Consider the following 24,901-nt stretch of genomic DNA (forward strand, 5'->3'; position numbering starts at 1 on the left):
ACCATGCCTTGTGCGATGGATCAGTGTGTATTGTTTGTTTAGTGATATAAAGCCCATTTATGTTAGCCATATCTCGCAATTAGCCCGTCTAAGGTAGCCTTTCCTTGCTTTCAGCCCATTTGTGATAAGTGTTAGTCCGCCATATCTCACATTTAGCCTAATCGTGTAAGGTAGTCTTACCCTGCTTTAAGCCATTTGTGTTGCCATATCTTGCATACAACCTAATTGTGTAATGTAGACCTACCTTGCTGTAGCCCATTCGTGTTAGTTAGCCACACCTTGCATTTAGCACAAATGTGTAAGGTAGCCTAACCTTGCTTCTAGCCCATTCGTGTTAGTCAGCCATATCTTGCGTTTAGCCCAATTGTGCAAGGTACATAGATGGATCCCAGGATGTAGACATTGTTGTTTGTACAGCTAACCCATTTCTCCTCTCGTACACTGCACCGTCGCAATTTAGCGGAAGGCACAGACTCACTCCACACACCCTGCACTGACATATAACAAAACACGATTGCACATCATCTCTGCCATAAGAATGAAGCTACTTTTAACGAAAAAAATGTTAACTGTAGCTTGCCACAACTCCTTAAACACAATCCTCGCCCTTTAGTCCATAGTATACCTCTGCTGCACCCATACACACTCCATTTAGACGTGGGTGACTAGCAGGGTCTTGGCCACTCTTGCATAACTTTAATGGCTGAAAAGCACACCCGCATAATAGCACCTCCGAAATTATCCCACATGTGTGGACTCTGGTCCCTCTGAGGGCATTCAACCAAAAGTGCCTTGGGACCATAATTATGATCAAAGGCATTATAACAAATGATAAAATTAATGACATACTTGGGGCTTCGAGTTGATAATGTAGAAAGTCATTGCCTCAGTATGCAAGGCACGTTAGAGCTACAGTAATGGACGTTTATGCATAGCACTTTACACTCAAGCAGTTAGTTAGGTCATGCTATCATTCTGTGGGGCATCTCCTACTACCTGATTGATAAATGTGGTCTTCAGACGGCCAATGGTGCTAGGGAAGGTGACCATTAGAAAAATAATTGTCTTGTGGACTGCTATTGGCAGCATACTGTAGAACTCCACACGTTTTAAGGGCTAATAATGTATCACTCATGTCATGCGGTCCCTTCCTCTGTGATTAGATATGTTATTAAATAGCACTTGGATGCACCACATTAAAATCACATTTTTCAAACTTTTTATTTCACAGTTGTTTTGAAGACCAACAACATGCACCCCCACGCAATTCTGCAAACTTATTACTGTAAGCCATTTTTGTTGCAATGCATTCTGGTATGGAATAAGGCACTGTGACAAATCAACTTTCGGGGCACCAGTGGTCCGGGGGTGAATATCGATTTCTAAACCATCAATCAGCCCACACCTCTATCTAGTACACCAAAAGCAATCCGAACAGATTGGGACACAAGTAAATGATAAACCTCCTTGTCCAATTTTTGGTAATGTGGACAGAACAGCAGGCTTATCTCCAAAAGGTCGTGGATCGCTGGTTAGTTGCAACACAGCAAAAATACAATTATTACCCAATGATAAAAGGGACTGTCCAGTCAAGGTTGTATACAAGTATCTATTATTATTACAACAGACAGTTCTAGCACAATAAAAAATGCAACCCACACTGTAAAGGAACAAGAGGAAGGAGAGTTTCATGAAGGAAAGGGATGCCCTCTGGATACTGACAGGAGGATAGTCAGTAAAGTAATCAGTCTTAACTGTTCAAGTTTATTTGGTGTCAGCACCAAGGGAGCAAGGGGTCGTAAATGTCACTAAGGGCCTTCGGAGAAGGACTAGGGGGACAGAACCACAATGTACCTGGTGCTTGAGATTTTCTTGATGCTCGACAGGGTCGAGTCAGTTCCAGAATACTTTGCAGCCCCTGCAACAGAGGTCAAGACAGGAGACAGCTGCCGCTATCAGGCCGCCGGCAGTTCAGCAAGCGAGGTTGGATGGATGGCTGCAGGCTGGCCTACATGGCGGCTCAGGGTCAAAAATCATTGTCTCTGTTTTGGTTGGCAGATCTGGAACGCTGGTCAAGGCATCTCGGATGGATTTATCGACTGCAGCGTGACAACAGTCAGTGGTGCAGTCAGTCGCGGTTCGAGGGCTCGACTGCCTCGAAAATGTTCTTAAAAGATGGGCGCTGATTGATGCTTGTGTGGCACTCCTCCTAGCTTCTTCGCTGCGCTTGTGGCGTCCTTTCAATGCAGACGTCGCAAAGCTGAGGAGAGTGGTTGCAGGCAACAGCCTTGTCCTTTTTTTTCAGAGACTCTCTGGCACTTCCCACCTTGGAAGCTTGCTGGCAGAACCTAGCACGGCACACTGTCTGCTGGCTGGGTGCCGGTTCTGGTGCTGCTGGATGGGTCCTCTTAGTCCGGTATCTCCCTCTGTTCTTTGGGAGATGTTTAGGGGAGGGATCTTGCTTTCCTCTTGGAAATCCTGGCCTTCCTTCACTGGCAGAATATGTAAGGCAGACAGTACCTTCAGCCAGGGTCCAATTGAGTCCTTCTTGTTACTCCTTGCAAAATCTTCAGATGATCTGGTAAATGAGGGGCTCAGCCGTCTTTTAAAGCCAAATGGGCCCCAGTGATTGGTGCAGGATAAGCCTACCTTAAGGAACCAATCCTGGGTCCCCACCAACAATCTTCTGCATGAGGTCAGAACCAGAGTGCTCTGAAACACGAAAGGTAAGGGGTGACAACATATACTCCTAAGTCCCACCCATCTTCCTGTCTGTTGTAGATCACAGTGCATCTCTGGTTAACTGAGCCCTCTGTGACTCTTGATCAAAGCGCAGGTCTCCCTTGAGGTTTGTGATGCAAGCAAACCTCCTGTCTCCCTTAAATCACATACTTCTCCCTCTGAAAGGGGTCCGCTCTGCAGGGTTGCCTAGTGGACCCAGACATGCCATCCACTGTCCTTCATACAGAGGGGTGGCAACTAGCTTCAAGTTGACACATTGCATATCAAAGAGGTGTTAGCACCGCCTTCCTGTTGTCTGTCCTGCAACCAAGCCCCTTTAACAGGCTTGCCTCAATTAACTCTCATTAGTATGCGCTGCCATCAGCAGTTGAGATAACAAGAGGGCAGATCCGGTATGGAGTCTTTATAATGAATATGTTATATAGACATTTGCATATAACAAAACATTTAGTACGAAAAATATAATGAAAATATATGGGGGGTGGGGTAAAGGGTTACATTTTGGGTGAAACGTTTGGAGTGTGTTTTTAGGGGTGGGAAACAGGGGTTTGGGTTGAGGACCCCCCCAAAAAAAAAAACATTTGTTCTGTTTTTTCGTAGTAAAATGTCCAGTATATGTGCATTCTACATAAAATATGTCGTTATAAAGACATGTAACCGGCAGGTCCATTGAGCCTTTGATACTTTAATTAGGTCAAGGCTGGAAGAAGGGGTTGCCTTCCCCCTTCTTGAGATGCTTTGATGTACCTGTGGCTGCCACATTTCAGTTTAGCCTGACAGGGGACGATGGTGCCCTTAGGCTGTGTCCTCCCGGAGTACACGTGACTATGTGTTTCGTGCAGTGAGCAGGGAAAATGTGTGAGGAATTGCTTCTCACATTTTCGGAGGTTGATCTCCTATCATTAATTTTCATTTTTAAAAATTCAAAAGCCCACTCCCTGTACGGAAGGTCGAATTCCTCACAGGCACAATATTAATGCTGGCTTGTTTCCAGTACTTTCTTTTGCAGAATTACACTGATCGCTGATGTCATGTTCCAAACCCTTTAATAGCATGGTAGTTCTGTTACGTTGGAATGCACAAGCTCCAGTTTGTCCCCAGGCAGAACTCATTCTGTTAACCAAAACTCTTATTATGCACGACGAATACATGTGTGTGTACTGTGCACATAACCGTACTGTAGGTGTGTGACCTTTCTACTTACTGAACTGCAGCTTTGGGTGGTTGAGGGCACCGTACACACACATGTATACTTGGCTTTGTTGTGCATATGCCAGCATACTGTACACCAGACCTGTAATGCTATGTGTTTGTGTGCAGTAAGGCGTACTATAGGAAACCAGTGTTACCTTTTTCATTTCCCATCTGTCCTTGAAACATCTTGTGACACGCTGGTAGCATCTTCCAACCCTACTACCCCGGCTTCGGTATGCATATGTGTGCAGTTGGCCTGCGTGGTTTAGTAAAGTAATATTCTAATGTTTAATAATATCAATGAACGTGACCGTTTCCTTTAAGGGTAAATTACAGCAGTCTTAAGTGGGTCTAATTAATAGCTACTGTACGCAAAGTTCTAAGACTTTCAACCAAGGTTGAAAGTGGTTGACTTACATTGCTTTTGTTTCTTTGCCCTCTGCCCTGTGTCCCTGTGTATCAAAGGTTGCTGTGAGCGTCTCCAAAAGTTAATATTTAAAGCACAGACAGAAAATACTGAGAAAACATTGAGTATATAAAACATAGCTGATACAATGCAGATGATAAATCAAAACAATAAATATGAACTATCTCTGTAGTTAAATATATTGTTTACGGTTTACTGAAGTCATTCAAAATAATAACAGGGAGGCAGATTGAAATCTGGGACCCACCAAATTTACGGAAACCCAGTTGATGAAGCGTACACGAGATTCGAACGCGGATTGTCAATCTCTCAAGGGGACATCAGGCCAGTGCTCAGCCCCGCAACCACTCCTGTTACAGAGAACTACAGGTGCCTAAACCCCTAGGTGATTGAAAGGACTGCCTCCGTCATACGGTGTGTTGTGGCCACACCAGAGTATGAAGGCGGGGTCTTCGACCCCCGTTTACGGATCAGGAACTGCCTTGCGGTGAAATGAGAAATGGTCTTGGAAATCTGTGTCCTGTGTGTATCAGAGATATATTTGGCACAAACTAGTGCCGAGGTGTGTTGAAGAGATGGGCAATAAAAAGGGTGACATGTACAAACGTGATTTAAAGGTTCAGTGGCAGGCTAACCTTGCATGGTCCCTGTGTTATAGAGATGCCCCCCACCCCCCCACACACACAACTGTACCTACTTATATAGCACAATCATGTTATAGGCCAGTTGCATTTAAACGGGGGGAGGAGGGGGCAAGGATGTCCAGGGGGGCGTGAGACTCTTCAAAGGGTGAGTGCAATGGCAGCTTTTAATAGAACATATAAGCAAATCTGGCATCTGGGGTGCCCAGAAGCAATGTTTTTACTCAAGGGGTGCTCTGCAACTATATGTTCACTCAATGGGGTGCTCAGCATAAAGAGGTTTGAATACTGCTGCCATAGAACATAGTGTACATAGAACAGCTATAATCGGTTCTTCTGCACATGCTATATTTATTTACATTTCTTAAGCGCTCTAAACCCTGAGGCATCAAGGCGCTGGTTACACACAGTAGAGACACATATGATTATAAATGAATTGATCTTTTATAACACGGGAGACCAGTCTCTAAGAGCTGAACATACAAACGGATCCCTTCTACCCTATTAATACGGAGAATGGGAGTTGGGCCACAATGACAGCAGGGAGAGGTGGTTGCATGGAGCTGCAGACCTACAGAAGAACACTCTGCCTGGCAGGGGGTCCCTGGAGGAAGGTTCATGTGTCCGAAGCTGGCGGTGAGCCCTGTGGGTGAGGGGTAGACGACTGCATTTGCTGCCTCTCGGAGACAGCTGCCAATCGGCTCAGGTTCAACATGTAGGTCCGTCTTGTGTCTTTGTCCGAAGGCATCTGACAGCATCTGTTGTTTTTCCTAATCCTGACAATAGGCCCCTTTCATTGACCTACGCACACCGCACGCGAGTCCAGCTGACGGGCAGCACGTGGTGCGCGCACGGCGGTCCTGTAACACCTGACTCTGGCTCCCCATCAGAGAAAGGGACACCCCTGGCAGACAATGCCTTCTCTGTCACGAGACCCACCGCTCAGCTGCGCACATCAGCAACTGACAACACAAGTGAGGAGCCAACGGGCCGGGTGCTGGGCCTACGAGCACGCGTCGCGAGGGAGGCCCGCGTGGGGGGAGTGACTGGACTTCGGGGTTGGACGTTTATTTTTATGCGAGGTCCTTTCACCGAATGCCAGTTATTGGGTTATCCGTCTCTTGATCGCGTTATTTGTAATCAATGGTTTTTTAAGGCACAGCTGTCACCGCCAAAGAGGTCTGCTGGAAAACACTTCTAAAACCTGACAGAATAAAAGGACTAAATTAATCGCCAGCCCAGACTCATTACAGCAAGGAGAGAACCACTGCTCCAAAAATAATAAAAAATAAGCGCAAGCCGTCCCAATGAGGGTGTGGAAATGGCTATAAGTAAGACTGAAGTACAGACTCTTCACAGTGATGCCACGAACAGCTCTAAATAGTATGGAACATGGGCGTAATGGAAAACAGACCCTTTATAGCGAGGAGGTGATGTTGGGGGTCCCACGACTCTAAGAACGAATTAAGTGCAAACATTTACAGTGAGGAAGGAAGTACAGCTCAAGATAACGTTCAGCACAGAACTTTTAAACAGACGAAGGAAACACGGCATTGCACGGAAGAGCACACTTTTTTTTATCGAGGGGGGCCGCAATGCACTGAATGAGAGTTAAGGACAGACTCCATACAGTGGAGGAGTAGGCCCAGCTATACATGATGATGAAACAGGGACCCATTAGAGTGAGGAATGAAGCACAAAGCTAAGTAAGAATGAGGCAAAGGATTTTTAGAGGGTTACCAGACATTTGGTCGAATGCATTTGATCGAATTACAATATGGTCGAATCAATTTGGTCGAAAAAATGGTCGTTTTTTTTTTTTTTTTTTTTTTGGGTGGGTCCCCCCCCCCGAACCCCTGTTTTTGGTGTTAAAACAACTTTTTTTACCTATTTTTACCTATACTAGAGCAAAAAAAAATATATACTTTTAAAAAACAAATTCGACCTTTTTTTTTCGACCAAATTGATTCGACCAATTTGTCATTCAATCAAATATATTCGACCAGTTGACTGGACAGCCTTTAGGGTATAGGCGGGGATTGTATAGCTGTGAAATATAGTGAAAAACAGATCCTTTGCAGTGCAGTTGCCTGAATGCGACTTATGCACACGTTAAGAATGTGGAAAGAAAACAGTGGGGATGATATACTAAGAAGTCATTGGTAGTTACTCTGACTTACTCTTGTATTCACTTACTCCTGGAGAGCAGTAGTCGAGTAACAGAAGCTACAAGGAGTAACTCTGACTACTGGAAGGAGAAGAGTGGATGAGGAGTAAAGTCAGAGTTCCTACCGGTAACTTCCTTGTGAATCCAATAGTTTCTACCCTAGGAGGAGATCAGAGCTTCTGCGTGTATCTTCATTGAAAACCAGCTATAATGCCCTTGCTTAAAGAAAGAAGCACAGAGCTAAACCAGCAACAGGCACATGCAAATTACAGCAGAGAAGAGGCTGGTGCACTCTCTGGCAATATCCATTAAACACACTGTTTTTACCAATGTACATTGTTAAAAAACGTAACACTTTTATAAGACGCAAAAAAAATAATTGACCTGCATCTAATTTTTCTAGGTCTCAGTTGCCCCCATGAGGGAAGCAGGCATTTTCTTTTGCCGACCCTCCATTAAAACCCCAGCCCTGGTCATATATATATTATGCAGTTTCAGACTAATACAGCCATTTTGTTTTCCAAGTACCATTCAAATCTGGCTCGCTACCGGATGACTTGTTGAAGACCTGTGCAGGTGCAAACTCAGTACTGACATCTACCGAACAGAGAGTCTAACTGTAAGTAATAGTCTCGAACCCATTAAAATGGGCATACCGTGGAGCTGCTGCACACATACAATGGCAGAACTCAGCATGGGTCTAAGCATGTTGCATCTTGTCAAACCAGCGAAGTGATCTCTTTTAAAATGGTTAATACATGTGTGCATTGGGTGAATCCAGTGGATGTCATGGATGGAGCATGGTTTGCAAAGTTATTTGATGGAATATCACACAAGTGATTTTTTTGTACTTGGCAACCTATGGGAATTGTTGATCAATTGTGCACTCTGCCATGGGAATTCCAACTAGCTCCAAAGCTGTGGAGTGACCTCTGGCCAGCTCAGAATCCGCTAAGTGAACTTCAATCAGCTTTAAATAAGTGGAGTGGACACTGATCACAGCTGACATTTGTGAATTTACTGAACTCTGTATGAGGAATTCGACCATCGCCTAGGCTATTTGATTTTTTGTTTATTTAAAAAGAATGAATGATGGGAGATTAACATCCGAAAATATGTGGGGCCATTCCCGCACATATTTTCCACACTCACCGCACAGCAGAAACTAGTCATGTACTCTGGGAGAACACAACTTACAAGCGCCGCCCTTCCCTGTCAGGTGTAGCTGACACCTGACAGCTTTGGGTACAGCTGGAAGAAGAAGAACTGCTGCTGCATTTGCTTCTACCCGATCCGAAAGCTGTCGAGTTCATCAAGAACTGATCCGAGAAAGGACCTGGTTAGGCACCCTGTTCCCATGCTACGAGGGACCATCGAGCACCGCTAACCTTCGCCGAAGCTCCCTGGAAGTCTGACCCTCGACAGGCTGCTGACCGGAGACGGGAACCGCCGAGGAGAACGAAGTAAAGCATCCGGACATCGACGCCGTCGAAGTCCATTGCCGTCGACCGGGGTTTGGAGTATCGCTGTAACCGCTGGAGGCCTGTCGAAGCCGTGTTGCCCAGAAGAGGGGACCGCTTGAAGCCGTGCCACCGACGACCGGAGCCGCATGCTCCTTTGCCTAAGACTTTTGATTCACGGACGCGCACGTCCTCACCGCCGCCTGCCTTATTCCGCCAGAGAAGGCCAGGCCATCGACACGCCGAGGAGCATCCCCCGGTGGGTTTCCCACCACCCGAATACCACAAAGACTTCGACGACTGGACGCCCTTGTCGGGCCACAGTTTTTCAAAAACTCTTTGCGGTCCTGAACTATCAAACGCCGAGGTGCCCCGCACATCTCAACCTCGCAGAACGTCGCCGAGGAGCACCGCCTGGATCGACGCCGTGGGCGATGCCAAGTTCACCTTCTTCAACACCTCTCGACGATCCGTGGCTCCTGCTTTAAAGGGAGTCACTCAAGAAGGATCCATTGACGCCTCCTCAAAGAACTCTGCTCTACCAGGTACATGGGGGGGGGTAGAAACCTTGTAGAAGGAAATAAGACTTATAGAACAATATATGGACTGGGCTTGTGATATATCTTTAATTTACAGGTTGCCCAGGTGGGGGGATCTCCACACAGAATTGTGACTAGTTGGTAGGGGTCAATATTCTGCCCATTGTTGTAACCAACTGCTTTCCACCTATAGCTATTCTTGGTTACTTTTATTCCTTGATCTTTGTGACATTTGACCAGAGTATAGTTGATGCACTTTAATGAGATCTGATAATAATTGTGGTACCACTTTAGAACTGTATATATTTGCCATTTGGATTTTCTGAGCACAAAGTGAGTTATTGTGATAGTGTACATAACCTTGAATATTAATTATATAAAGACTGTGTTTTAACTAATACAGTGTGTGGACATTCATTTGTGGGGGCTTGGGGACTACACTGTACTTTAAGAACCAGCCTGCATCACCTCCTGAGAAGCTAGGCCTTGATTGCTCGACTACGTTACCAATAATAGAGAATCTTGGCTGGGGTCCTCTGTGCCTCTCTCCTCTAACATATAGAGAGCAGAAGTACAGACCCTCCCTCCGGTCTTTACAGTGTTATCATGCCACAGTCGCCAGTGCCATCTGAGATGCCTTGACCAGCGTTCCAGATCCGCCAACCAGCACAGATACAACGATTCTTGGCCCCGAGCCACTACGCTGGACATCCTGCAGATGTCCGTCCAGCCTCGCTTGCTGAACTGCCTGCCGCCAGGTACCCACAGCTGTCTCCTGCCACTAACTCTGTCTCATGGGGTGTGAAGTGCCCTGGAACCGCCTCGACTCTGTTGAGCACCAAGAACCTCGTACATTCTGTTGAGCACTAGCATGAGGTACATTGTGGTTCGGCCCCCCCTGGTCCTTCTCTGAAGGCCCCTAGAGACAGTTACGACCCTTTGCCCCTTTGGTGTTGAAACCAAATAATCTTGAACTATAAGACTCATGCATTTTCTTTCCATCCCTTTCCTTTGTGAAACTGTCGGTCCTCTGTTCCTTTGCAGTGTGTCAGTCCTCTGTTCCTTTACAGTGTGGGTTGTAATTGAAGTCTGCTAGAACTGTCTGCTGTAGTAATAATAAAGTAGATATTTTTATACAACCTTGTCTGGACAGTCCCTTTTATCATTGGTTAATCATTCTATTTTCACTGTGTTGCAACTAACCAACGATCCAGGACCTTGAGGAGATAAGCCTACTGTTCCGTCCGCATTACCAAAATTGGACAAAGAGGTCTTATAATTTACTTGTATTCCAATCTGTTCGGATCCCTTCTGGTGTACTAGAGGTGTGGGGTTGATTGATGGTTCAGAATCCAATATTCATCACTGGACCACTGGTGCCCCAAAAGATGTTTCGTCACATTGGTGTCAAGCGGTCAGATCGGTTGGAGCCTTGCACGCAGCTTAGTCACCCAACTGTAAAAGTACTGTTGCAGGCAACGTTTAGTCAATGCTAGGTAATAGAAATAGTCATGGAGCTTGACATGGAGATTATAGAAGGCATGACGAAGTATTTCCTGCACATCTTATGTCAAGAGAGGGGACTTCCCCACAGCGCTATGGTTAATAAACCTGAGTTGCTGACCAGCCTCCAAGCTTGGGTAGAAGCAAGGGTGGTTGGGGAGAAGACCACAGGGAATGGGCTAGGCTCTGTGTACCCAAACTGACAAATCCTTCCGGGTGGACTAAATGACGAGGACAACATGAGCAGCGTTTCACGCCAATCATCCCGCTGGGGGGCAATTGCGGTTTCTCAACATTCAAGAGTGTCAGTGAGGACACGGCTAGCATGGCATCCCACAGGTCCCAGGACTCAGCACAGTCTACAAGTGGCCCGGTAATTGTTACAGCTGTTAATGAGGTAGCGGCTAGAAAGCTCCTACTTGAGGAGAGGACACTAGCGTTAGAGGAACAGAAACAGTGGGACAAGGTCACCATAGAGCTGCACAAGTTGGTGCTTGAAGAGCAGAAAGAGGCCAGCAGATCTGCCTCTTGCGAGAACAGCAGTAGTGGCTCAAACGAGAGTGCCCAGGATAAGCCCTGACGGCACATCCCCAAAGATTTAGTACAGTCTTATGAGGTGGAGAAGGATTTTTTTGACTGGTTTGAAGCGCTCGAGCTGGAATTCCAGCTGCAGCAGGTGGATGAGGTACTGTGGGGTGCATCCCTAATGGGTCATTTACCGACACCAGTGACTGATTCAATTCTTCTGTTAACTCCTGAGGAAAGGCCAATTTATGATAGCATGAAGGCAGCCCTCCACAGGAAGTTCTGTAACCTACACCAGCATCTAGTGAACAAGACTATCACAGATCCTAGGGAGCTTGCAAAGGCTGCTGACAGGTTTGTGAGTACTCAAGTCCAGAAAAAAGCTCAGGCGAGCATACCCAAACCGGAAGCGAAATCAGCGGACAAAAAATTAAACAAGGATGGGAAGAACAAAGGTCCAACCCAATCCTATTTAAAGTCAGGTCGCCAAAAGTGCGAAAAGGAAAACCCCAAACTGTAGTTCAGCTGTGCACACCGAAAAGAAGAGCACGGGCACTCCTAACACTGGGACACCTACATTCTCACCACCCAAAGGTTGTTTCGTGTGTAAGGAGCTGGGCCATAGGAAAGGGAATCCTGCTTGCAAGGGCTTACCCAAGCAAGCCATAGTGAATGTTGGACTCATGGAAGAGGCCATCTTTAGTGAGGGCCTATCAGAGGAGGATTTACCACTTGGCCAGGGAGTAGCCGAATGTGGATTGGTACACTGAGTGGGAACGGTACCCCGGATCACCAGAAGAGACCACATTTCCCAATAATACTCAACTCTATCTAGAGCATGTGTACATAAATGGACTCAAAACTCCTGCGGTCCGAGACACTGAGGCTAGCGTAACCTCTGTCACCAGGTAGTGGGTACATTGGTGGGCCTGAGTTGTGCATAAGTAGATTTGATGGTAAGTGTAAGTGCCCCTTGGCGATAGTAGAGTTCAGCTGGTGAGCGACCCAGTGCTGTGTAGCGGCGAAAAACTCCATCCCCGTTCCATGGCTTTTGGGTAATGATCTTCCTGATCCTGAAATAGTCGCAGCAGCTACAGCATCGAGGGCCAAAGAGATTGCCAGATAGAATTCTCTGAAAGCCTTAGGGCCTGGAATGCTTCCAGAGGGCTTGTTGGAAGGACTGGGGTGGCGTGATGGTTTAGAAATAGATATTCATCCCTGGACAATCAACACCCGGAAGTTGATTTGTTACACTCTGACTTGCTCCCAATCTGTAGAGCAAACTCAAACCAGCTCAACATCTGCCTATGATAAGAAAATGTGATGGATGACCTCAAACAGCAACCAAAAAAAGTGAAAGGTGAAGGTTTTGAATAAATCAAATCCACTGGCATTGCTCTGAGCCACCTTCCACACCACTGTTTTTTAGCCTGTCTGCGCCATTGCAAAAGGGGTCCAACCATATGCAAATCAGTCAGGTACTGCCACCAATGGGGAGCAGCCCTGCCTGAACTGCTAGGCCAGGTCCCCTCTGCACGGAAACACAAGAAACCCCAGACATGTTTCGGCCTTGTTGGGCCTCCTCAGTGAGGTGCAGCTTGGTGTCCTATGGCACAGCGAGCAAGGGACCCACGTCTGGGCATACCCTCTCTCACATAGGGAGACAAACAGAAACCAAAAAGGTGATGGGTGGAGGTTTTGAATAAATCAAAGCCATTGGCATTTCGTTGGGCAACCTTCCACACCACCGTTTTTTAGTCCGTCTGCGTCATTGCAAAAGTGGTGCAACCATATTCAAATCAGTCAGGTACTGCCACCAATGGCGAGCAGCCCTGCCCGAACTGCTGTAAGCGATATTCAATCAACACTACAGCTAAGTCAATGCCTAGTCTGGGATGCTGAGGAAAACCCTTATTGATGTATTTTTATATCCAGTTCAGTACTCTGGATGACAACCCTTGTATAACACCCCCCTCTTAGAATCCCCCCGACCCCACTGAGCCAAGAAGTAGGTTTGTTTTGCAAATTAAAAGGTTTATTTTAAAATTTAAATAATATATATATATATTACACTTCTATAAATAAATTGATAATGGATATTACACTTGTGAATATGAGCAGTAATCAGCAAGAGGTAACTATGAATAGGAACAGAAGAACAAGGTGGGAAAAAATGCTTTATATGGTTCAAGGAAACGCAAGGTGGAATAAAATGCAGTACAGAAATAACTTGTTATGATTTTAGCAATGGCAATATGATAACTTTTTCTTTTGACAATTCACTCCCCCCCTATGCAATACCAGAAATGGAAGGTGAGCACACAGTCTTCAAGAATCCCAACAAATCACACTTTATAATGCAATACACAGTTCCAGTTCTCCCAGCAAGCTTAGGGAAAACAGGGATGAGTTTTAAACACAGGCGAATTACTTTAATGTGGTTTGCAAGGAAGTGAAAAGGTGCTAAAATTGCTTTTAATTCCCTCTAGAGGTTCAGGGTAGGTGATGGCTACTTTATATTAGTTCAGGATCACTTTAACAATACTCTATGAATGATTAGCAGATTGCAAACGAATTTTAGCAAAGAGAAGCAAAAAGCTGCTGATTTCTACAGATGAAGAAATCGGGCCAAATCGCAAATCGTGGTAAATTTCGCGAGTGCGTGTCTCGCGATTACGGGAAAAGTATAGGGAGTAGGAAGTCGGTTCTAGCCCAAACGGTTCCAGAGATACGGACGATTAAAGGTAGTTTTTTGGATTTAAAGTAAACTCAAAATGACAGGTGACAGCTTGCAGCTGCAGAATTGACAGGTGACAGTTGTGCAGCTTTAAAAATGACAGATGACACGATTTCTAGGAGGCAGTTCTACTTAGGTTAAAATAGTTTGGATTAGATTATTTTAACTAAGAGATTGGTTCTGCACAGTTCTGCTAGGTACTCACAATATAAATTTGAACTAGGCCTCATCACGGATCTGGTCAACACGTCCGGCTGCGGTTCTGTCTGCTCGGCGGGTCAATCAGGCACCGGTTCTGCTCACAGCAATCTGGGTCAGCTCTGCTCTGCTGGTCTAGCCTCTCTGGATTCTTGATGTAACACTGCTTTCTGGGTACCGCTACAGGTTCTTGCAAAAATTCTCAGCAAAAATTCAAACAGCTCGCCTGGCTGTTGAATAGTTTGGTTAGTTTTGAGGCCTGCTGAAGAGGATTCAGCTGGTGGATTCAGGCCTCTCTGCTACAAATTCTGGAGTTAATTTCTGCTACAGGTTCTGGAGATTGATGGATTTGAAGTCTGGATCTCTGGATGTGAAGTCGTCGGTCAGCATGCTCCGCAGCAAATGGAATTGAATGTCTCTACCTGTCCCAGCAGTCTCTTTTTATGTGTTTTGAAAATGGGTGTGTGCCTGGGCCTAGCTAAGCCTGCCCCTCTCTACTTGTCATTGGCCCAATTCTACCCTCTCCCATGATTGGGGGAAGGAAATGGATTGTCATCATGATGAGGTCTGTTAATGGGTCAGAGGATCCTCCCCTGGTCAGTTTGCCCACAAATCTATATTTGATTCAAATACATCTTTCCCAGATACACAATGTGTTGAAATTACGTGTACACATTATATATTCCTTATGGTCCATGCTTGTCCGCCTCAGATCTTCCTGGGGGCTTGCATTAAAAAATGACAACATTTTGTGCTTTTTAACTGGTTTTGCAATATCGGACATTTACCCAAAATTACACACATGTGCGCAAGGAGTATGGACATTAATTGATGAAGTGTCAGATTTTTAACATGCAGACATTTGGAGTAAGACCCTATTTTCCGCTAGCAACCCCCCAGAATACACCACAGGGTCCTAACGCCTCTTAAAATGTGCACCGAAAAATCACAAGAATAATGGTATTACTTATATAATTCTGACAAGTCCGTACTATGAATTATCCATCTTTTTTTAAATTATGCCCTGGTCAAAAAGGGGTGTGGCTTCCCACATCACATGGTGGAATAACTGGTTTATCCACTTCCCCCAAGCCAGCTTGTTCACAGAGGCACAGCTGCCCCCCAGGTTCTCCCAAGAGGAAGCTATTTTACGACGCCCCCAATATAACATTTGCCTGAGTCAAGGAAGTTGCATTGTTCGGTCCCTTCCAGTTCCCAGGTGCTCCACCCCTAATCTAATCAGAGAGGTGTCAACTCCTTTTGGCAAGGGGCAGCAGGATGCAGCTAGGCCTGGGAAGAGTCGCTGTTGATCCAGTTTCAACTCCTGTTGGGGGTAGTTGTCAGGCAGAATTCAGTTTCATTAAGCCAGGTTTCAACTAAATGTCACTTTTTGTTCCCAGTTTTCTACATTCAAATCAAACTGACAATTTTTACCTATACATTAAATAATTACTTCCTTCAAGTCATTTCAGAATATAGTTTTACATTGTATCCACCTCTTAGCAAGTCTTTCCTTGGTCTGGTTTTGTTTCATTTGTTCAGTTTTACACAAAAGTCTGGTGGTTTTAAAACGCCGGCTTTCTGATAGTGGTGAGTACTGGTAATGCAACCATTTTTGGGATTAAGAAAATGAATTCCCCACAGTTCTGAGTTGCTTTTTGGCAATGAGCATTGCCATTCCCAATGGTTTCAGGCTACTGTGTGTGTAGCCCAATGGTGGTTTTAGGCAGTGCCCTCCTGTGCTCACAACATAGGCAAAAATGGGTGGCAGCCTATTCTTCATGTTTTCCCTGTGCACTCTCTGGGGAGTTCTGGCCATCATGATGTTTTCCATGCCAGTTCTGCACAGTTTTATGGTAGGGCTTGGATGCATGGGTAAAAACATCCCACAAGCCCCCCCTCTTGCGATGGCCATTCTGTCCTTTCGCTGATGGAACTCGCAAGATCTGGGATGTTCGCCTCCTCTTCTTCCAATTCCATGGATGGCACAGTTCAGCATCTTTTCCTCCCTCCAGTCGATCAATCAGTTCTCCTTGCTGGTCCTGATGGGAGGATTGGGCGGTACCCCGGGCCCCTCGGGTCTCTGCTCCCCGTCCCCGGTTGTCCTCCTTGGTCAGTCTCCATGGTTTCATCTCTCCTAGGATGATAAAGCAAAGCGGCAATACCTATTCATAGACATTTCTTCACCACTATTAATGGTGTGGCGAACATATACATTTTATGAATCAGAAGATATGAACATATACATTTTCTTTTTTAAATTAGGAGACAAGAACATATATATATATATATATACAAGGATCACAGAATTTTATATGCTATATGTGGAGTATTTTAGGGTTGGAACTGAATTACTCTGGAGCGGCCCCCTCTGGGATTCCAGTGGATTCCTCCAGTTGTTGCAGAGTGTGCCTGGGATGGCAACACTTTAGCTGATTTATATGTACCCACTTGTCTTCCCCTTCCGCCAGACTGCCTTTGGGGATGCAGATCTTATAGGCAACAGGGGAGATCTTGTCTATAATTTCAAACGGTCCCTTCCATGTAGGCAAGAATTTTCGCTGTTTGGCCTGGTTCCTTTGGAAATTGTATAGATAGACCCGATCACCCACCTTATATTCCTTTCGGGTAGTTTTTAAATCATAGTGGGTCTTCATGCTCTCGGCTGATCTTTCTAGATTCCGCTGAGCATAGGCAAAAACATGCTGAAGGTGTTTCCTTAAATTCTCCACATACTCATGAGTTGTGGAGGCATTTATCAACGTTTGCTCTTGGGTTCTGTAGAGCAAATGCTGGGGAAGCACCATCTTGCGTCCAGTCATCAACTCAAATGGTGACATGGTGGTTGCAGATGAAGGGGTAGATCTGATGGCCATTAGGACCAGAGGTAATCGGATATCCCAACTTGGCCCAGAATCTGCTACAAACTTTTTTAAGATGCTCACTATGGTTCGGTTATATCTCTCCACTGCTCCAGAAGAAGCTGGCCTGTAAGCATTGTGTAGCTTCCTTTTAACCCCCAGTATCTCCCACATCTTTGTCATTACTTCACTGGTGAAGTGGCTACCTCTGTCTGACTCAATCCTTTGAGGTAGACCAAAACGGGAAAAGATGTGGTTAATCATCAGGGCAGCTGCTGTTTCTGCCTTGCAATTTGGGGCCGGGAGACATTCCACCCACTTGGTAAACAAGCATGTAACGGTCAACATGTACTTGTTTCCTCTAGACGAGCGAATCACAGGGCCTACAAAGTCGATTTGCAAATCTAACCATGGCAGTGTCATCCCCATCTTTTGGAGAGGCGCACGGTGTGTGAGGGATGATGGCTGAAATTGTGCACACACAAGACACCCCTTCAAGTATTGGTCGAGGTCCTGCCCCATGTGTGGCCAGTATGCAACCTCTCTTAAGATTTCCAGTGTTGTGTGAAACCCCCGATGACCGGCGGTGGCCGCATCATGGGCATGACTTAACATCAGGCTTCGGAATGAGGTAGGAACCACCCACTGATCATGGCCAGCTTGGGATTTCCTTACCAACAAACCGTCTTGGATTCGGAACATTTTTGGACATTTCATCAACACTCTTAGGTCCTCTTTCCCAATGTAATCTGTGTCCGTCAGGGGAAAGTTCTCAGGGTCCTCAAGGTGTTGGTAAAACTTACCAATGATTGGATCCCCCTTCTGAGCTGTAATCACATCAGCATCAGGGGTCTCCTTGCTCCATTGGGCAGTTGAAAGATCATTGTGAGCATTTGTCTGGGACCTAGTGATCGCAGTGACCTGGATTTCCCCCAACAGGAACTCTATTTCTATTAGATCCCCTTGGATGGCCCCGGTTTTGGCCAGCTGATCAGCTAAGTCATTTCCAGTTTTGTCTGGTCCCTCTACTTTGGAATGACCCTTGATCTTTTTCCAGTAGATGGTCATCCTATTCAATGTGACCAGATCATCAATATTTTGGATTAACTTCCCATGTTTCAGGGGTTTGTTATTAGCACATAACATGCCTCTGGTTTTCCAGTTGACCAGGTGCTCCGCGAACCTGTTCCGTACATATTCCGAATCTGTGATTATGACCAGTTCGTGGATTTGATGCTGGACAGCAGTGAGGATGGCCTGATGCACAGCCATCAATTCTGCCACCTGACTACTTCGGGGACCAATTTTGTATCCAGCAGAGGGTTCTGGGAACTCCTTCACCCATGCATTCCCTACGCCAGCCACCAGTTCTTTCTCCCCGTCGTTGTCAACATGATAAGAGCATCCATCCACATAGACAGTGGGCATTCCCCCACACTTGTCTTCTTCAAAGACTTTGTGTGGGGAATTAAGGTATGCCTCCGTGTTGTCCTTGATTTTTAGACTTTCGTCCTCGAGACAGTTTTCTCTGGCACAATCATGCAAGTCAGCCAGACCTTGCGCGAGGGGACTCTTCTTGTTTTGGCCATATCTGACCTCCACAGGAAAGCCTTGCATTGACAGAATCCAGGAAGTAATTCGGGAATTACTCACATTTCCGGCCCGGATTCTGTCACTTTGGAGATATTGCAGAGGCTGGTGTGGAGTCTCCACTATGATGTGTTCCCCCTGGATAAACGGGCGGTAATTCTTCAATGCCCACACCGTTGCCAGGTGTGCCTTCTCACAATCGTTGAATTTTTCCTCCACAGAGGATAAAGTTTTGCTCGCATAGGAGATTACTTTATTGACCTTGTCATGCTTTTGGTATAATACTGACGTCAAGCACGTGTTAGAGAACCCCGTCTCCAGGAAGAACTCCTTGTTTCTGACAGGGTAAGCTAGGCAAGGCGCTTGTGAGAGGCTTCTTTTATGTTGTCTTACCGCCTCAGATTGTTCTGGAACCCATTCCCACTTGACCCCCCCCTTCAAGAGATGAATCAGGGGTCTAGTGATCTCTGCGTAGCCTTCAATGAACTTTCTGCTGTAATTAGTCAGTCCAAGGAGGCTCCTTAGTTCCCGCAGAGTTGTGGGGTCTTTCAGTTTCTGGAGTGCTTCCACTTTCTTTTCTTGGGGACAGAGACCCTGAGGAGTAATCTCATGCCCCAAGAAATTAACACGGGTTCTACACCACTGTGCTTTCTGAAAGGAAAGTTTTGCTCCCGCGGCCGTCAACTGTGTCAGAACATAACGGATCTTCGCTATGTGTTTCTCCACAGATGAACTTTTGATGAGGACATCATCTACATAAGCCAGGTTACCCCTCGCACCCAGGTCAGGCATGGCCTTATGTAGGAAAATGTTGAATTCATTGCCGGAGTTGAGGTATCCGAAGGGAGTCCGGGTCCATGTGTGCTGCTGACCCCCAAAGGTAAAAGCCAGTTTATATTGGTCCTCCCTACTGACAATCACGGTCCAGTATCCATTAGTCAGGTCTATTGCTGTGAATACCTGTGACCCCTGAATCTGGGCCAGCCCTTGGTCAATGTAGGGCAGAGGCCATCGGGAAGTATGGACCCGTTTGTTGAGCTCCCTAAGGTCGGCGCAGAGTCTCCACTGGCCGTTTGGCTTCAATATTCCCAGCACCGGATTATTGAAAGTGCTGTGGACTGGACTGATTATTCCCCGGGACTCAAGGTTCTTAATTATTTCAGTAAGGGACTCCATGGATGCGAGAGGCAAGCGATATTGCTTCACAAACACTGGAGTCATTCCAGGGTCCGTGGGAATTGTTGTGGTGTGGATGTCGGTGCGACCACAGTCATATGAGTCTACCGCAAAGAGATCTTGGAAATCCAAGAAAACTTGTTTCAACTTTTGCTTCTGTTCCAGAGTCACACAGGCATCAGCTAGCTTGACTCTCTCTTCCACCATCTGCCTGAATCCTGGAAAGACTTCTGGTTTGGCTATCTCAGCGGCCTCCTCCAGCTGGGTTGAGAAGTCCCTGGTCAGAGTGCTGATTTGGACTGGAGGCTTCAGGTGGGAAAGGCAGCCCTCATGGACCTGGAAAATCACCTCATCCCTCCTGAGGTCACAAGTCACATCTTCCTTACCATAAGGGCAAGAAGTGTACACCAGGAAGTTCCCCCCATGCCGGGTGAAAATCCTGTCTGTTGTTGTATTGTCCTCACTGTCACTGTCAAAACAGTCCTTGGGGATTGGTCCTAACAGTTCATTTCCTAAATCAATGGAGAAATGTCGGTCATCAATCGCCATTTCAATAATGGTGCCTGCGGCTAGAGTAATACTCTTTAAGTCGCTGTTATCCACCTCTATTGGAATGGTGTCATGTTCTATGTTGACTAATGGTGTTGGGTTTACCCCTAACCCTTGCTGTTGGAGAGAAGCATTTAGATGGATATAAGCATCAGGGTTTTTCAATTCTTGTCCTCTTTTAACTTTCACTCCCAGGGAGAATTGTCGGGTCCTTTCTGGGATGGTGACTTCCTCTTTAATCTGAATTTCAACTGCATAAGGTAGCAATTGAGATGACCTAAATGCTTTTTCTGAATCATCAAAGCCCATGGGATTATCCTCTAATCGGGACCAAGCTTTGAAGTTTATTAGGTCCAAACTAATGGCAAAGCGATTGAGAATGTCACTGCCTAAGTAAAAGGCAGCAGTTACGTCTCGCACGACCAAACAATTATGGACTATACTCTTGTTGCCAATGGAGATTTTGAGCATACACCTGCTTGGCAGGAGATGTTTGGAATTGGGTGCTTCCAGGTCCATTTCCCATTTGTCTATCAGTTTGAATGTGGGAATGGCTGGATCTTTTGGGAGTTGGCAGAACATGGCTTCGCTGATGAAGCTCTTACCGTTGTTCACACACACTCGAGCGAGAACAGAGTCCTTCCCATCATTTAACTGAACAGGGATGAACAACTGCTCTCCAATTTGCTGAATATCAGCCAGGCTCTGAGCTGATTTCACATCTTTCTGGACTATAGGAGTGGGAGTTTCTGATTGTGGATTAGTAAAGAATTTCAGGGTGTTTCCTTCCAGTGTGGAATACCACCTTAAACTGGAAGGAAGGTTGATTTTCAGAAATCGAGAGGACCCCCCACCACCAGTCTGTTGTCCTACTGCTATTACTGTCACGTCTGGAGTTTGGTTGTTCTGGAAGTGAAATTCTACTTGGTCAGATTTTTGTTCAACCATGTGGCAGGTGCCGTTTAAACTAACATGGTTGACACTCTGTTTTAATTTTATTGGTCGGCTAGTCTGTGTCCAGAGGACCTTGTTTACACAATCTATTAGGGGTGACAACCTTCTCAGGAGGTCATTCCCTAGTAAACAAGGGGTGCCCTCTGGAGTCACTACTATGACCGGGTGTTTCACCTTGTGTCGCCCAATTTTAATGTCCAAGTCTGCAGTCCCCTCAACGGGAATTTCCTTCCCGTCAAAATTCTGCAGTTGTCCAGGAAGAGAGGTGAGAGGAATTCGGTAATTCTCCCCCCTTCCTGCATTTAGTTCCTCAAAGGACCTTTTGGACAGAAGGGTAGCTTGGGATCCAGTGTCCACCAGTGCCAAAATTGTACCCTGCCCCTGAACTTGTACCGGGGCATAGTATCTTCCCTCCTTCTCCTCAAGGGGGCACAGATAATGCACATTTTTGGACAACTGGTGGGCTAACTTTCTGGTTTTGGACATTGCTAGCGAAGAGATTTGGGCAGAATTCTGTGGAGAGCCTTGGGAATCTGAAAGAAAAAGTTGGCAAATGGAGATCAGAGCCATTGTGGGTTCCCCTGGTTCCGGTTCTGGGCCGCCCCGCCCTTTTTGGAGGCAGTCATCAGGATGGGTTTGACCCTTGGGATTTTGGTATTGTCGGTTCTGGGATGAGATGATGGGCGGCGGTAGCTCAGTCTCCACATCTCCCCAGTCTGGATTGGAATCCCTTGGGACCCATTTTTCCTTGGGAGGAGTTCCCCCATCTCTGAAGGAGAAGATCCTTTTCCCAGGATCTTCTGAGGATCCCTCTCCCTCAAATTGGAAGACCTGTACCTCCTCCACAAAGTGGGTCTGTTTGGGTCCTTTGTTTCTCCTACCCCCCCTCTGCTCCTTGGGAGGCAGGCTTTCAGGGGCAGGAGATTTTGTTTCCGGTTCCTGGTTTTCCAGGGGCTGTTTACAAGTTGGGAAGGAAGCTTCCTCCAAGGCTTTACACCCCCCCTTCCCCTTGTGCCTCCTCCATGGGAACCGGTGGGTTATCGGGGTGCTGCCCCCGTCATTGTTCTGGAGCACCAGGTCCAGAGTTTGGGGCATTCTGCGGTGGCATGCTCATCTGAGGGTTCTGTTGAGCCCTCAGTATGTGACCCAGATCTCGTGCCATATTTTGGACCTGCCGCTCAAGTTGTGAAACCCGCTCAGGCTGATACGGGGCTCTATTTTCTCCCCTGGGCTGATCCCGGGAAGGGTAGCTATCCCTTCTCTGGTAGTACCCCTGGTTGGGAAGATTTTGGTACCCCTCCACCATTGGCCTCCCCTCTCCCGGATTAGGTTGTCTGGGCTCAGGTAATTGGGGAAAGAAGGATGGATGATTTTGGGGCTGGAAATTGGGTGGATACCTGGGGAAAAAGTTCTGCCCAGGATTTGATGAATTTCTGCCCTCCTGGGGGAAGTTAGGAGGGAAGTTCCCCGGGTCAGGTGCTTGGCTGGATCCCCCCCCCCCTTGGGCTGGAGGAGTCCACACATAACCCAGGATTGGTCGGTTTCCCTTGTAGCGGGGACTTACATAGTCAGGGGTGCGGGGTACCCCATTTGTGGGACTACCTCCTCGACTCCCTGTCTGTGACTGGCCCGAGGGACTTCTGGGTTGTGAATTATTTGGTGCAGGCAGGTTTTTAGGCCCCCCCATCTCCAAATCTAAAACGGGGGCAACCTTTACCTCTGCCACCTTGGCAGCAGCAGGGGTGCTGTTGGTTTTGGGGTTTTTCGGCGCATTATTCTTATTTTCGATGGGCTTCTGCACCTCATAGATCCGGGTAGCCTGTTCAACGACCCGGTCTAAAGATCTTTTCTCATGAAAATCTCTCACGAGCTGGGTCATTATGTATTTGGGTAAGGCATGGAAAAACGTATTGATAAATTCTCTGTTATCCGTGCGCACCCTTCTGGTGGTCTGCGCAAAAGCACGCTTTAATTCTTGCACAAACTCTTGTGGGGCCTGATCCTCCCCACATTGCAAATTGTAGGCTGCCTTGCGAGCCTCTTGAGGATTTCTGTGCACAGAAAAATGTTTCAAGATGGCCGCCCTGTATGTGGACCACCTTGAATGGTTTTGATCCTCCAGCCCCGCAAAGAAACTGGAGTATTCTGGTGAGAAGGTCCACTTTACATATTGAATACAGCTTTGGCTGTCCTTCAAATGGAAAGTCTCCATCATTTGCTCATAGATCTCCAAGTGTTCCCAAACAGAATACTTGGCGTTCTTATGATAAGGCGTGATGACACTCCTTATTGCCTTTATTTGTTTCAATGGGTCCTTAAGCAAGGCCCTTTTTGCCTTATTGGCCTTTTTGGTTCGGGTAACCCTGGTCCATTCATCCTCCGACTCAGAAGCGCTGCTCCCAGAGGTGCCCGTCTGATCTTCCAGGTTTTCCCGGATTCTGCGAGCCTGGGAATGGCTGGCAGAATGTGGGGACCTGGTCTCCTGTGTCCTGTAATGCTCAGAGGAGTCTTCCGCCCCGCCCATCCATTTCTGGGAGGTACTGGCCTATGAGCCCCATACTTCTAGCTGGATAGTAATCTGCCATCTCCGTGGCCCTGGGCTCATGTGCGCGAGGGGACATGGGGTGGCAGAGTCCAGGGACTGGGAGAGATGAAGGCCTCTGGTACCAGGGCTCCTGAGGTTATGCTCAGGCGTTTCCCTTTCCCAGCGCACCTCGTCTCTATCAGCTCCTGCTCCCTGTTGCAATGCAAGAGCCTGCGCTTTCAGTTCCTCAGTTAAGGCCTTACTAGACTCTATCAGTCTCTCCTGCATCGCTACCTGTTGCTGGAGCCTATCATTGTGGTTACAGAGAGCCTCATTTTCTCTCTGTGCCTCCTGATTGGTCCTGGAGTACTGGGACAGTCTCTGCTGCAGGAGGGTTACCTCCTGAGCTGTGTCCCTATTGGCCTGCTCCTTTCTTGCCAGAGCATCCTCCACCCTCCTGGTGTGCTCTAACAAGTTCTGGTGTTCTTTTTGGAGGTCACCCAGTCCCTGGAGGGCCAGGTGATTTTCTTCCATTTTCCTTTTTAAGTGGCAGACTTCCTGGCCTAAGGTATCCCTTTCCTGGCTAAGAGCCTGCATCTGTGCCGCCAGGTCATCCCTTTGCCTTTGGAAGGCACCAGCTTTCTGGCGCTCCTGGTCAAACTCTGCCTGGGTATCCAGGTCTTTCAAAATCAGTTTATTGCTCTCTGCCTTCTCCCTATCTAGGTGGCTTTGCAGGGTGACTACCTGCTCGGCACATACCCTATTGAAATCTAATTGTTGCTCCAGCTTGTTCTGGCTCTGCAGTAGGGAGTCCAAACCTTCTTGGTACTCCTTCTGCAAGGCCAGAAATCTGGTATCCTGGTCCGCCTTTTCCTGTTGCAGCACATCCATATCCTCCTTTATTTTAGTGATGTACTGTCTGCTGTCCTTTTCTGACACCTGGCTCCTGAGCAGCCTCTGCTCAGAAGAGCCCAGATCAGATTGGGCCTTCTCTAACGCCATCTGTTGCCTATTGCCAGATCTTGGCCTTCAGCACATTTGTCCTGCATGGCTCCCATATACAGATACAAATATGCTGCTATCCTGGCAATCTTATTATGTTCATCTTTGGCTT

The sequence above is a fragment of the Ambystoma mexicanum genome, chromosome 1p (genome assembly GCF_040938575.1).
Source record: "Ambystoma mexicanum isolate Mex_15411 chromosome 1p, UKY_AmexF1_1, whole genome shotgun sequence".
Classification (NCBI taxonomy): Eukaryota; Metazoa; Chordata; class Amphibia; order Caudata; family Ambystomatidae; genus Ambystoma; species Ambystoma mexicanum.